General features: G+C 37.1%; 1 pseudogene; it reads left to right on the forward strand.

Annotated features, from left to right (window-relative positions):
- Window positions 1-7,763: 7,763 nt before the first annotated feature.
- Window positions 7,764-8,202, forward strand: LOC132229131 (small ribosomal subunit protein eS12-like; annotated as a pseudogene).
- The last annotated feature ends 3,184 nt before the right edge of the window (window positions 8,203-11,386 follow it).

Below are 11,386 nucleotides of genomic sequence, written 5' to 3' on the forward strand. Positions count from 1 at the left end.
CTTTGTAATATAAACACTTGTTATTAATTACATATTAAGAAATGGTTCTTAGAGCAAATAGTTCAGAAATGTTGGGAAAGTGTGAAATATTCCTAAAGACAACACTTCTGAAATAGTAACCAGTGGGAATTTGTGCGAAGGGCAATCTCATTGAGTTTTTTCTCTGTGAAACATGTATAGCAAGATGTAATTTTCCTGCTACTTGGAGGACTAGCAATGATGCATACAGAAGCCAAGAAGAAAGCCTGACATATGGGGATGATTGATAATTGTAAGTATTTGTGGCAATGCCATTTATTTTCAGAATGGCGAGATATTATTAAGAACATGTTGTTTTATAAATGATGCAAAGGCTCATTCCTCAAATAAGATATTAGATACAATTGCTGCCAACATCTGACCCGCATAGAATGTGTCATTTGACAATTGTCTTTCCTAAGTTTTCACATCTAAATAGTAGAAAAGAAAATGGCATTACAGAAAGTAGTACAATATGTGTTCAATAGTTTGGACACAAAGTGATATTTTGTCTCATATTAGTGATACTTGGGGGTCCTAACTCACTTGGGTTCAGCTATGGGGCTTAAGATCTGTTGGATGCAGTGGATGGAAGGAGACAGCAAAGTTGCAGATCAGGGACCCGCTATGGCTTGGCTGGGCTTCTGCTCAGAATGCTAGTACTTGCTCTCTGTGGTATGATTAGGAAGGCTTTTTGTTCCACATCTTAAACTGGTGTAGATACAAAGTTTCACAGCATGTAGTTATTTAGAAAAATTGCCTTGGAGCTGAGTCACTTGGCTGTTATCTTTTATTATCTATTTTTCCCATTGTTTTGCCCTCTCTGATTTCCATTGTGTAGCCTTCCCTTGATTGCTTATTTTCTGTCATCATCTGTATCATCTTAACCATTTAGCATTGCAAGATATTTCTTAAAGTCATCTTTAATGAATCTGTTGGCACTATGCCATCTGAATCCACAAATAGAGTAAAAAAATTCAAGACATCAAATTCTATTGATTGAGATGGATTTCCTCCTAACATTCTGTATATAAAAGGAAACGATTTAAGCACACTTTTGAAAATAACAGATATCAAACTCTTGCAAAACAACATTTTTGTCAGCTAATTGCAAATGAATGAGAAACATATGGATTAAGTTTCCATCAAAAACACACATATTTATAAATTCAATAGAATTTTTTGGCAAAAGTCTTTTTATTTTGCCAATTTCAAAATATTTGGAAACATTTGAGAATTGTTTTCAAACATTAAAAGTCACAGGATATTTATTATTTTACAAACAAAAAAAGAGAAAGAACTATAAAGTTACTTCTACAGAAATAATTACTAAGTGGATAGGGTTGTAATCTTGATAGCCCACGGATTATTTCAAATCTAATTACCTGACAGAAAAGAACATCTTGTTTTGAAAACCAGAAGCATGTTGGAAAACTCAGGAAAATATTAAACCCCAAGACATAAAACTATTCTGTTTACTCTCAAAAGATACATTTCATATTAATGTGAATGAGTATTTATTGAACTTAAAATAAGAGAATAAAATGTATTGGGTATCATTGGTTTTAAACAGTAATTAACCAATATGACTTTAGATCTTATAAAATTAAACAAAGTTCTGTTTTAATTGTATTTCAATAAGTGGTAAAAATGTAAGGTGATTCTATTAGTCATGACTTTTTGGTTTCGTTGTCTAAGATGGCTTAAATAATCTTAAGACAAAAATATTTCAAACATTTAAAGGAAAAGGAATATATTGGATATCACAATGCAGAAGTCCAGGTCACGGGCTAAGTTTTGTCATAGTAAATGTGTGCAGGCCCAGCTTCAGTGGCTCAGTGGTTGAGTGTCAACCTATGAACCAGGAGGTCATGCTTCAATTCCCGGTCATGGCACATGCCAGTGTTGTGAGCTCGATCCCCAGTGGGGGCCGTGCAGGAGGCAGCCAATGAATGATTATCTCTCATCATTGATGTTTCTATCTCTCTCTTCCTCTGAAATTAATAAAAATATATTTAAAAAGTTTTAAGTGTCCAGGAACTCATTTCCTGGCTCTTATTTCCCCTCGCTATGTTGGCCTTTTTCTTAGGCAGTATGTCAGAAAATGTCAGTGAAACGCTTCCAGCTCTTAGGTTCCCAACCATCGCAGGAAAACAAACATCTCTGGGACAGTTCTAACAAAAGAGATTATGATACTGCAATGCTTCTGTGTGATGTATTCATCTCTTCACAGCCATGCTTCAGTCATGAGCAAAATCATGGCAACTTAGGGAGGAAGGAGCAGGATCAGTACCATCCAAACAAGATGGACTGAGGATGGAGGCATTGATTTCTCAATAAACAGGGATGATATTTCAAAAAAAAATACTAATAAGGGATACTAATAAGACAATAATATCAGAGACTTACAAGGAGGAGTATTTTTTATTTCTTCCAGTACTATCTACAATTTCTATAACATTGGTGGCATTATTCGCTATCCTGATGTAATGTACTATATTGGTTGTTTCCTGAAATGTGATAAAAATGAATGATTTAATGTTCCCTGCCTGGTTAATGGCATTTTTCTAGTGGGTTTTAATTGAACAGGGCTAGGGAAAGTGGACTCTTCCCTCTTTGAACATTCTCTTAGATCCTTTTTGTTTTTCTTTAAGATTGCTTTGTGATCATCTTCCCTCTTTTCTCCCCAGCAATCTATCAACGAGGCTAGGGTAGGACATCTGGCCTTGCGCCTCCTGCCTCAGAGAGTTTGGGGCTGGGGAAGACAGGCAGAGCTCCCAAAGATAGAAGATATGGATAAGGTGATTGAGATCATATCTGCTTAGGCTTGAAGAGAAATCTTTCTTTGGTTTCTTTTTTGAACTATTCTCCTCATCAAATTGTAAGATTCCAAGAGCCAAGATCAGCCAGATGGGGTCAGGATCAGGGGAAAGGAACCCAAGAAATATTCTGGTTAACCTCTAAAATATGTGTAATGAGTTGTAGAATCTCATGCTATGCAATGAGATAAAAGACTGACTGCATAGGGTTTTGGACACAGCTTTGGCTAGTGATAAAGTCCATCCTCTGTTTATCTTCTCGTACCACTTCTATAATCAGAACAGGGCTGGTTGAGGATTCCAAGATAGTGTTTGTCATTTTTGTATTTTCTTTGATGACAGAAAGACTAGTTATAGAAGTTACCCTTTATGGGATTTTACAAAGAAAAGAAGATGTCTAAGGAAAGAGCTATATATTTAAAAAAGAAAGCAAACAAGCAAAAAGGAAGAAAGAGAAAAAAAAGAAAATAAAAAAGCCCTTAAGTATAAAGAAATATTTTTAGGTATAGAAAAATCAGGGTAAATTTAGTATTCAATTTGCTTGTGGCTTCTTGAACAACTTTAAAAGGAAGATTTTCCATTGAGAGTAAGTTTTCATGGATGTGTTAAAAAATAAATTGAAAACTAAAGAATGTTTTTAGATATTTTAGTCAGATTTAAAAAAATTCTTTTTGCATAATGTTGAGTAATTTAATCCTCTGTGCTTATATTCCAATTTAACAGACAAGGCAAACAATGTCTTTGTTAGTGGTACTTAATCTACACATCCTGTTTATGTATTCATTTGTACTACTCTCAGAGTTAAGAAGTATTTCTGTAATTCCTGTTTTATTTTATGAGTGACTCAAAAAGTATTTACTCTGTCTAAATAGTTATAATAATATTTGTTAGCCACTGAAACATTTTCATCTTCATTTAATGAAATTCTTGTTAGTAGAAATATATCAGCACCGAAGCACTAACTACTCATTTGTGTAACATTTATTTTTCTAGTATACTAACAGATGCATAATGAGATAAACAATGACAATCATATTTGCTAATATTTCTCCAACACTTTTGTGTGTGACAATCATTGTTTTCGATATCTTACATGTCTAAACATGTTTAATCCTCAAGGCAAACTATTGAAGTACTTGTTATTATTCACATTTTACCAGGACGACACTGAGCACTGACAAATAAATACAATCCATTTTTATGCTGTTTTATTTCTTAAAGCTTTTTTAAACATGTATTAAAAGAATGCTTGAGTCTGTGAAATGAACCTTACTTTTTACAGCAAATCTTTGTAATTAATGGATGTTAAGCAATTATATGATATAAAATATACTACAATTGCTTTAAAAATAGCTTCCTAAAATTGAGGTACAAAAATAAATATTAAATATTTACAAAATGTGTACATAAAATGTTTGTCAAACTCAGAATTGTAATAACATTATTTGACTGAAAACCCATAATCATTCAACAGCCATTTATTAGGCATTTCTATTTATGCTGATTTTTTTATTTTCCCAAAAAGAAAAAGTCAGAAGGCAATTAAGAAACACACACACACAAACATACACACAGAGTTTAGAATCTATTTTCATTAAGATAAATCATTGCTTATTCTCAGGTTCTATTGGCATTTTATTTAGCTTCATTGAGGTATAATTGACAAAAATTTAAGATATTTAAAGGGTATACCATGTGATTTAATATTCATTTACATTGTAAGAGGATTCACACTGTCTAGTTAATGAGCACACATTTTATTTATTTATTTATTCATTTATTTATTTTGAGTAAGGAACTTTAACAATATGGGTTGGCTTGAAACTTAACCACTTTAAGTATATAATCTGTATATATAAAAAACCTACGTGGCCGTTATGACCAGATGACCGGATGACTGGATGACCGGTGAGTAGCTATGATGCACACTGACCACCAGGGGGCAGATGCTTAACATAGGATCTGCCCCCTGGTGTTCAGTGCGCTCCCACAGCCAACCTCCCGCCACCGGCCAACCTCCTGTGGTTCCTCCCCCCAGCCAGCCGGCCCTGATTGGCCCCAATTGGGACTGGGCAAGACAACCTCGATCAGCCCTGATCACCTACCAGATGGAGGCACCCCTCCCATGCACGCATTTGTGCACTGGGTCTCTAGTATATATGGACTGGTTTGTCTTTTAAACTTAATAGTTATAGTAAATAGAGTTTTCTTATCATATACTAGAGGCCCGATGCACGAAATCTGTTCAAGGATAGGCCTTCCTTCCCCCAGCTGCCGGTACTGGCTTCTGTCTGGCACCCAAGATCCAGGCTTTCCTCCGGTCACCAACAGGCACCCGGGACCCAGGCTTCCTTTGGCTGCCAGCAAGGCATCCGGGACCTGGGTTTCCCTCGCAGCCCTGGCTTTGTCCAGAAGATAGTCCAGAAGGATGTCCAGTCTAATTAGCATATTACACTTCTATTATTCTAGATCATTGGAAACTGGCTTTCCAAATGATACTCTTCAGCATAACGTTTCTTCTAAAGCTGAAATAAATTATTCGGTGCACAAAGCTATGCCCCCACTGCATCTGCTACGTTCATCTTACTTCCAGATGTTCACATCACCCCCCTTCCTTTCACGAAACAGCTCTTAGAGAAGAACCGACTCTGGGATTTGAAAAATGAGCACATGTCCAGGCTCTGGTGCTATTTTCCAGCAGACTAACACAAATTGGAATGGATGCTCCAAAATTTCCTTTGCTGTAACTCCATGGTTAAAGTCTACGCTGTTCCTACAGTGTCGTCATCACACAGTTAGCATTATTATTATGTCTGGGGTTAGTTATTGTTAACCTCCGACATCTGATGTTCTGCTATAGCGGTTTAAATGTATCTAGACTTTCATTTTCTGAAATCACTTTTATAATTTTTAATCTGGAAGTATATTACATTGTATAAAGTATATTTATTTTTATTATCTTTAATCCTCAACTGAGGATATTTTTTCATTGACTTTTAGAGCCCCTGATCCGAATTGAACCCTGGACCCTTTGGTCCACAGACCAATGTTCTATCCACTGAGCCAAACCTGCTAGGGCATATAGTATGAAGTATAAAAGAGGCATAGCCTGTATCTTTGGGGAGAATACAATTAATGACAGGAGATTAAGTCTGTCTCTGAAAAATTTCATTAGTTCATTAGTTCACATGATAAAAAAACCATGTGAACATAGAATTACAGAGATCTCAGCACCAGATTCTAGCCATGCTTTCTTCTGAGGTATGTCATTTTGGGGGCAAGACAGCTAACATTTTTACCGACAATATTTTCCCTTTATAAAATTGGAATTGTAATAACTATTCACATTGGGATGGAAAGAATTAAATACAATGGTAGAAAGATACCTGGTTCATAATAGGTTCCTAAATATTCATTTTCTTCCTTTTCATTTGCATTAATAGAATAATATTATCCTGAAAGAAAAATCATCTAATAAGTATGAAAATTCATTAAATTTGCTTATTTGCTTGCATGGACTTCCATTTGCCCTGTTACTTGTATGACGCTTTAATTTTTAATCACAGCCACAAACTCTTGTACAGATCATGCATATTATGGAAGGATGGGATATGGATAATATACACATATAAAAAGAATTGAAACCCTCAATTAAGCCCACTGTATGTTGAAAGAACTTAAATTTGAAAAAATTATATTCACCATAACTTAAAATATAGTTTTGCTATGGCCCTACTTATATTAATTACTAATAAAGTATATGGCCTTGATCTGAATGTCCATGACATTCTTAATTTATCATAGAAAAATTGACAAATTATTTTATACATTTTGTGTTTATGTTCTTAGTCTTTGATTTACCATTTATTATCCACAGTCTGTGAAATTGTCACTGGAAAAAAATAAAAAAATGTGTTTATATATTGTTACAAACTTAAATTGTAGAAAATTTGAAGAAAAATTTAACATTATTTTAAAGAGATACTGTTTTAATACTTTCTAAAACATGGAATACCCATTGACAAATAAGTCATAATATTACTATATTGATTATTGAGAGTAAATTATGAAATTTATAATCATATTGAATATATTTTATACAAATAGATAATTCTAAGCTGCTTAATAATCTAACATTGTTTTAAAGAATAAATATTTATTTTGAAATACTTTCCCCTCACACTACTGATTTTGTGGGAAAGTCTTGAAAACATTATTAGGAAATATCATGCAAAAACTACCTTGCAGTGAGGATTAAAGCATGCAGAGCCTTCACTGGTGTGGCTCAGTTGGTTGAGCGTGTCCCATGCATTGATAATTTTCCAGTTTGATTCCTAGTCAGAGCACATAGCTGGATTATGGCTCAATCACTGATCGGAGTGTTTTTGGGAGGAACCTATCAATGTTTCTCTCTCACTCTCCCTCTCTCTGTAAAATCAATTAAAAGCATATTTAAAACATGCAGATATCATGGTAATTACAATATTCATGGCAGAAGTGACTTAGACACTCATTTTGGTTTAGCACAGGGATAACTAGAACAAAAATATCTTCTTTCCCACTAACAGTAAATCTGTTCAAAAACTGAAAGTTATAGACAAATAATTTTCCTTTACTTAACATAATTGAGATTTGCTCCATCTCTCATCTTCCTACAAGTGGGAAAGATCAGAAACTTGATAAGAACCTCTAAAAATAGAGATTAATTTTTTTGCTTGTATAGATGGAGGTATTCAAGACTATGAAATAGGTGACATCACTCGGATTGAAGGAATAACTGAAACAAATCCTATGAATTGGTGCACAATGAATTATTAAAAAATAAAATCCATCCTCTCTCCCGGTGGATGCGGAGTTGCGCGGAGGCGGAGGCGGAGGCTTGGGTGCGTTCAAGGTTGGGCTTCCCCATCACTCACCGCCATGGCCATGGCCGAGAAAGGCGTTGCTGCTGGAGGTGTAATGGACGTTAATACTGCTTTGCCAGACGTGCTGAAGACCGCCCTCATCCGCGACGGCCTAGTCACGCGTGGAACTCGCGAAGCTGCCAAAGCCTTAGACAAGCGCCAAGCCCACCTTTGTGTACTTGCATCCAACTGTGACGAGCCTATGTACGTCCAGTCGGTGGAGGCTCTTTGTGCTGAACACCGAATCAACCTAATTAAGGTCGACAAGAAACGAGGGGAATGGGCAGGCCTCTGTAAAATCGACAGAGAGGAAAACCCCCAAAAGTGGCTGCAGTTGCGTGGTGGTTAAGGACTATGGCAAAGAGTCTCAGGCAAAGGGTGTCATTGAGGAGAACTTCAAATGCAAGAAACGAACAAATAAACTTGGCTTTTGTTTATATATAAAAAAATTCATGCCCTAGCTGATTTTGATTAGTGAATAGGGCGTTGGTCTGTGGACTGAAGGGTCCCGGGTTCAATTCTAGTCAAGGGCACATGCCCAGGTTGCAGGCTTCTGGGGGTGTAAAGGCAGCTGATCAATAATTCTCTCTGATCATTGATATTTCTATTCTCTCTCTCCCTTCATCTCTGACATCAATAAAAAAATGTTAAAAAATAAAAACATTCATTAGATGGCTGTCCATATCAATTACAATAATTTACTACAGTAACTTAAGAAGTAGAAAGTCAATTTGGTTAAATTTTTAAAAATGCATTTTTACATATAAACAAATATTTAATAACAGATTTTTCTGCTAAATATTTTAATCCCACTGGCTTTAGCTCAAAAATGATTAACAATTTGTATGAGTTGCTCTTTACAACCCAACTTCTATGAAAATTTCATGATAAATTGCCATATTGGGTCACATTCATGGCTTGCATAACCAAGTGTTCTGTTTCTGAATGACACCAAAGGACATTTAACTAAGATGGGGAACAAAATTGGCCATAGCACTTATCCCTGGAGAATCCTGTTTGTATTTTTTCATCCAAGATGAATTCTCTCTTAGTTTACTTTTTCTTAAGCCAGTTCCCTAATTATGTCCAAATATTTTTCATAGCCTTGTGATTTTTCTGTAAAAAATAATTTTTATGAACACCACACACACACACACACACACACACACAACCACACACACACACACACACACACGGATGCTCTCTTATTCACACTTTTTTGCTCTCTTAAAAAAATGTATATATAGACAGGCTAACATGAGTTTTCCATGGCTGATGGTGATTTATATTTCCTTAAGTGTTGTTTTATTCCCAATTCCTTATTAGAGTTTCATCTGGGCTTCGTAGAGCTCAAGAGCTATTATATAACAGTTTCTACTAATTAAAGAAAAAGATTCTGTGTTAATTCATTCAGGCTGCTCTAACAAAATATCACAGACTGGGTGGCTTATAAACAACAGAAATTATTTCTGGAGTCTATAAGTGTGAGAACAGGGTGTGGATTACTGAGCCTTGTGGGTTTCTTTTATGGGGACCCTAATCCTATTCATAAAGGCTCCCCCTTCGTGACCTAATTGCCTCCCAAAGGCCTACCTCTAACACCATCACTGTGGGCATTAGGATTCCTGCATGTGAATTATGGGCAACACAACCACTCAGACCATAGCAGATGCATAGAGACTGATAGCTTTTTACATAGATGATAAGGGTGGGAAGAAGGGCCCCAGGAAGGCTCTCAATGGGAACTGACTCTTGAATGATATGGTTAAGGATGTGTAAAGGATCACCCAGTCAATAATGAAGCATCTGCCCCAGTGGTCAGTGCACGTCATAGTGAGCAGATGCAAAGAGCAACTTGCCCAATGTCATGGAATCCAAGGCATGTTCAGGAAAGTGCAACATTCTTTTAGTAACTATAATATAGCGACTTATAATATAAGGTGCATTTGGGATGTGTAACTGGAAATGTAGGGTAGAAAATAAACTCATTCAATGCCATCATTACCAGTGTTTTTCAAACTTTAAAATGAGGAATACTTAAATTTGTAACCCAGGATATATGTATATATTCATATAGCTATCTTTTTAGAGACAAGCAAACCTTGCTCTGCATATTCATTATGGTTCTTCTAGAGGCCTGGTGCACCAATTCGTGCATGGGTGGGGTCCCTCAGGGTGGCCTGTGGGGATCAGGCAGAAACCCGAAGTCCAATGCTGCCTACAGCTCTTAGCTGCCACTCCTGCTCATCCTGGCCCCACTGCACCTGCCGTGGCCTCGAGCCAAATCAGTCCCAATCAGGAGAGGCTCACGCTACCACAGTGGCACTCACCAGCCATGAACCCTGTGTCTGGTGCCCTCCTGAGGGGAGTGGCCTGTGGGATCGGGCTGAAACCAGCTCTCTGACACCCCCCCCCCAAAGGGTCCTTGATTGTGAGAGGGTGCAGGCCAAGACAAGGGACCCCACTCATGCAGGATCAGGGGTGGGGAGGGACTGTGGGAGGGCTCTAGGTCATGTCTGGCCAGACTCCAGCAGCAAGCTAACCTACCAGTTGGAGCATCTGCCCCTGGTGGTCAGTGCACATCATAGTGAGCAGTTGCACAGCCTTAGTATATCATTAGCATATTGTGCTTTGATTGGTTGAACAGTCAACCAGTCATGGGATGACGGGACACTTAGCATATTAGGCTTTTATTATATAGGATAGGTCAGAAATCTTTGACAGGTCTTCCTGGGCTAGAAAATCTAACCAAATCATTGGGTACTAGTAGGATTGTTCTTTCTTTCTAGAAATTCTAGGAGGAGAGTCTTTTCCTTGCCTTTTTCAGTTTCTAGAGACCACCAAAATTCTTAGTTTCCATCTTCAAAGCCATCAATGGTGGGTCAAGTTCTTCTCACACAAACATGTCTCTGGTTCTGTGCCAAAAGAAGAACTGGAAGAGGTTTAATGCTTATAAAGGCTCATGTGATTAGACTGAGCCCATTTGAACAAGAATCTGCTTATCTCAAGTTTCTTACCCTTAATCACATCTGCAAAATCCCTTTTGTCATATAAGGTAACCTCTTTATAAATTCTGGGAACTAGGATGTGGACATCATTGGGGACTTATTATCCTATTTAATGCAGTCAACATTCTTGTTCCCTAAGACTTACATTTGTTCCACATGTGACATTTATTCACTGAACCCAAGTTCCTCAAAAGTCTCATTCATGAGCATCTAAACAAAGTGTCCAAAAATCTCATCTAAGTCTCATCAGCTCAAAAGTCCCAAATGCCATCATCTAAATGATCGAATTCAGGTATGGTTGAAGCTCTCAGTGTCACCTACCCTGGGGTACAATTCTCTTCCATTTATAAATCTGTAAAAGCAAAGAAACATGATATCTGTCCCTGAAATACAATGGTAGAACAGGCATAGGATACCAGTTATAGACATTCCAGTTTGAAAAAAAGAGAGAAGATTAAAGGGGGAAAAATGGAGCGCTGGTCCCAACAACGTCTAAGTCCAGCTGGGTAAACTTCGTTAGGTTTCAATGCCTGTGAAGAATGCTCTGCGGTTCGCAGCTCCTTCCAGGTTCCGGGCTTCCAGGTTTTGAATCATCTTTCCCTTTTCACGACATATAGCAGGTGTTTGCAGCAGCACA

Source organism: Myotis daubentonii, chromosome 3 (genome assembly GCF_963259705.1).
Source record: "Myotis daubentonii chromosome 3, mMyoDau2.1, whole genome shotgun sequence".
NCBI classification, from domain to species: Eukaryota; Metazoa; Chordata; class Mammalia; order Chiroptera; family Vespertilionidae; genus Myotis; species Myotis daubentonii.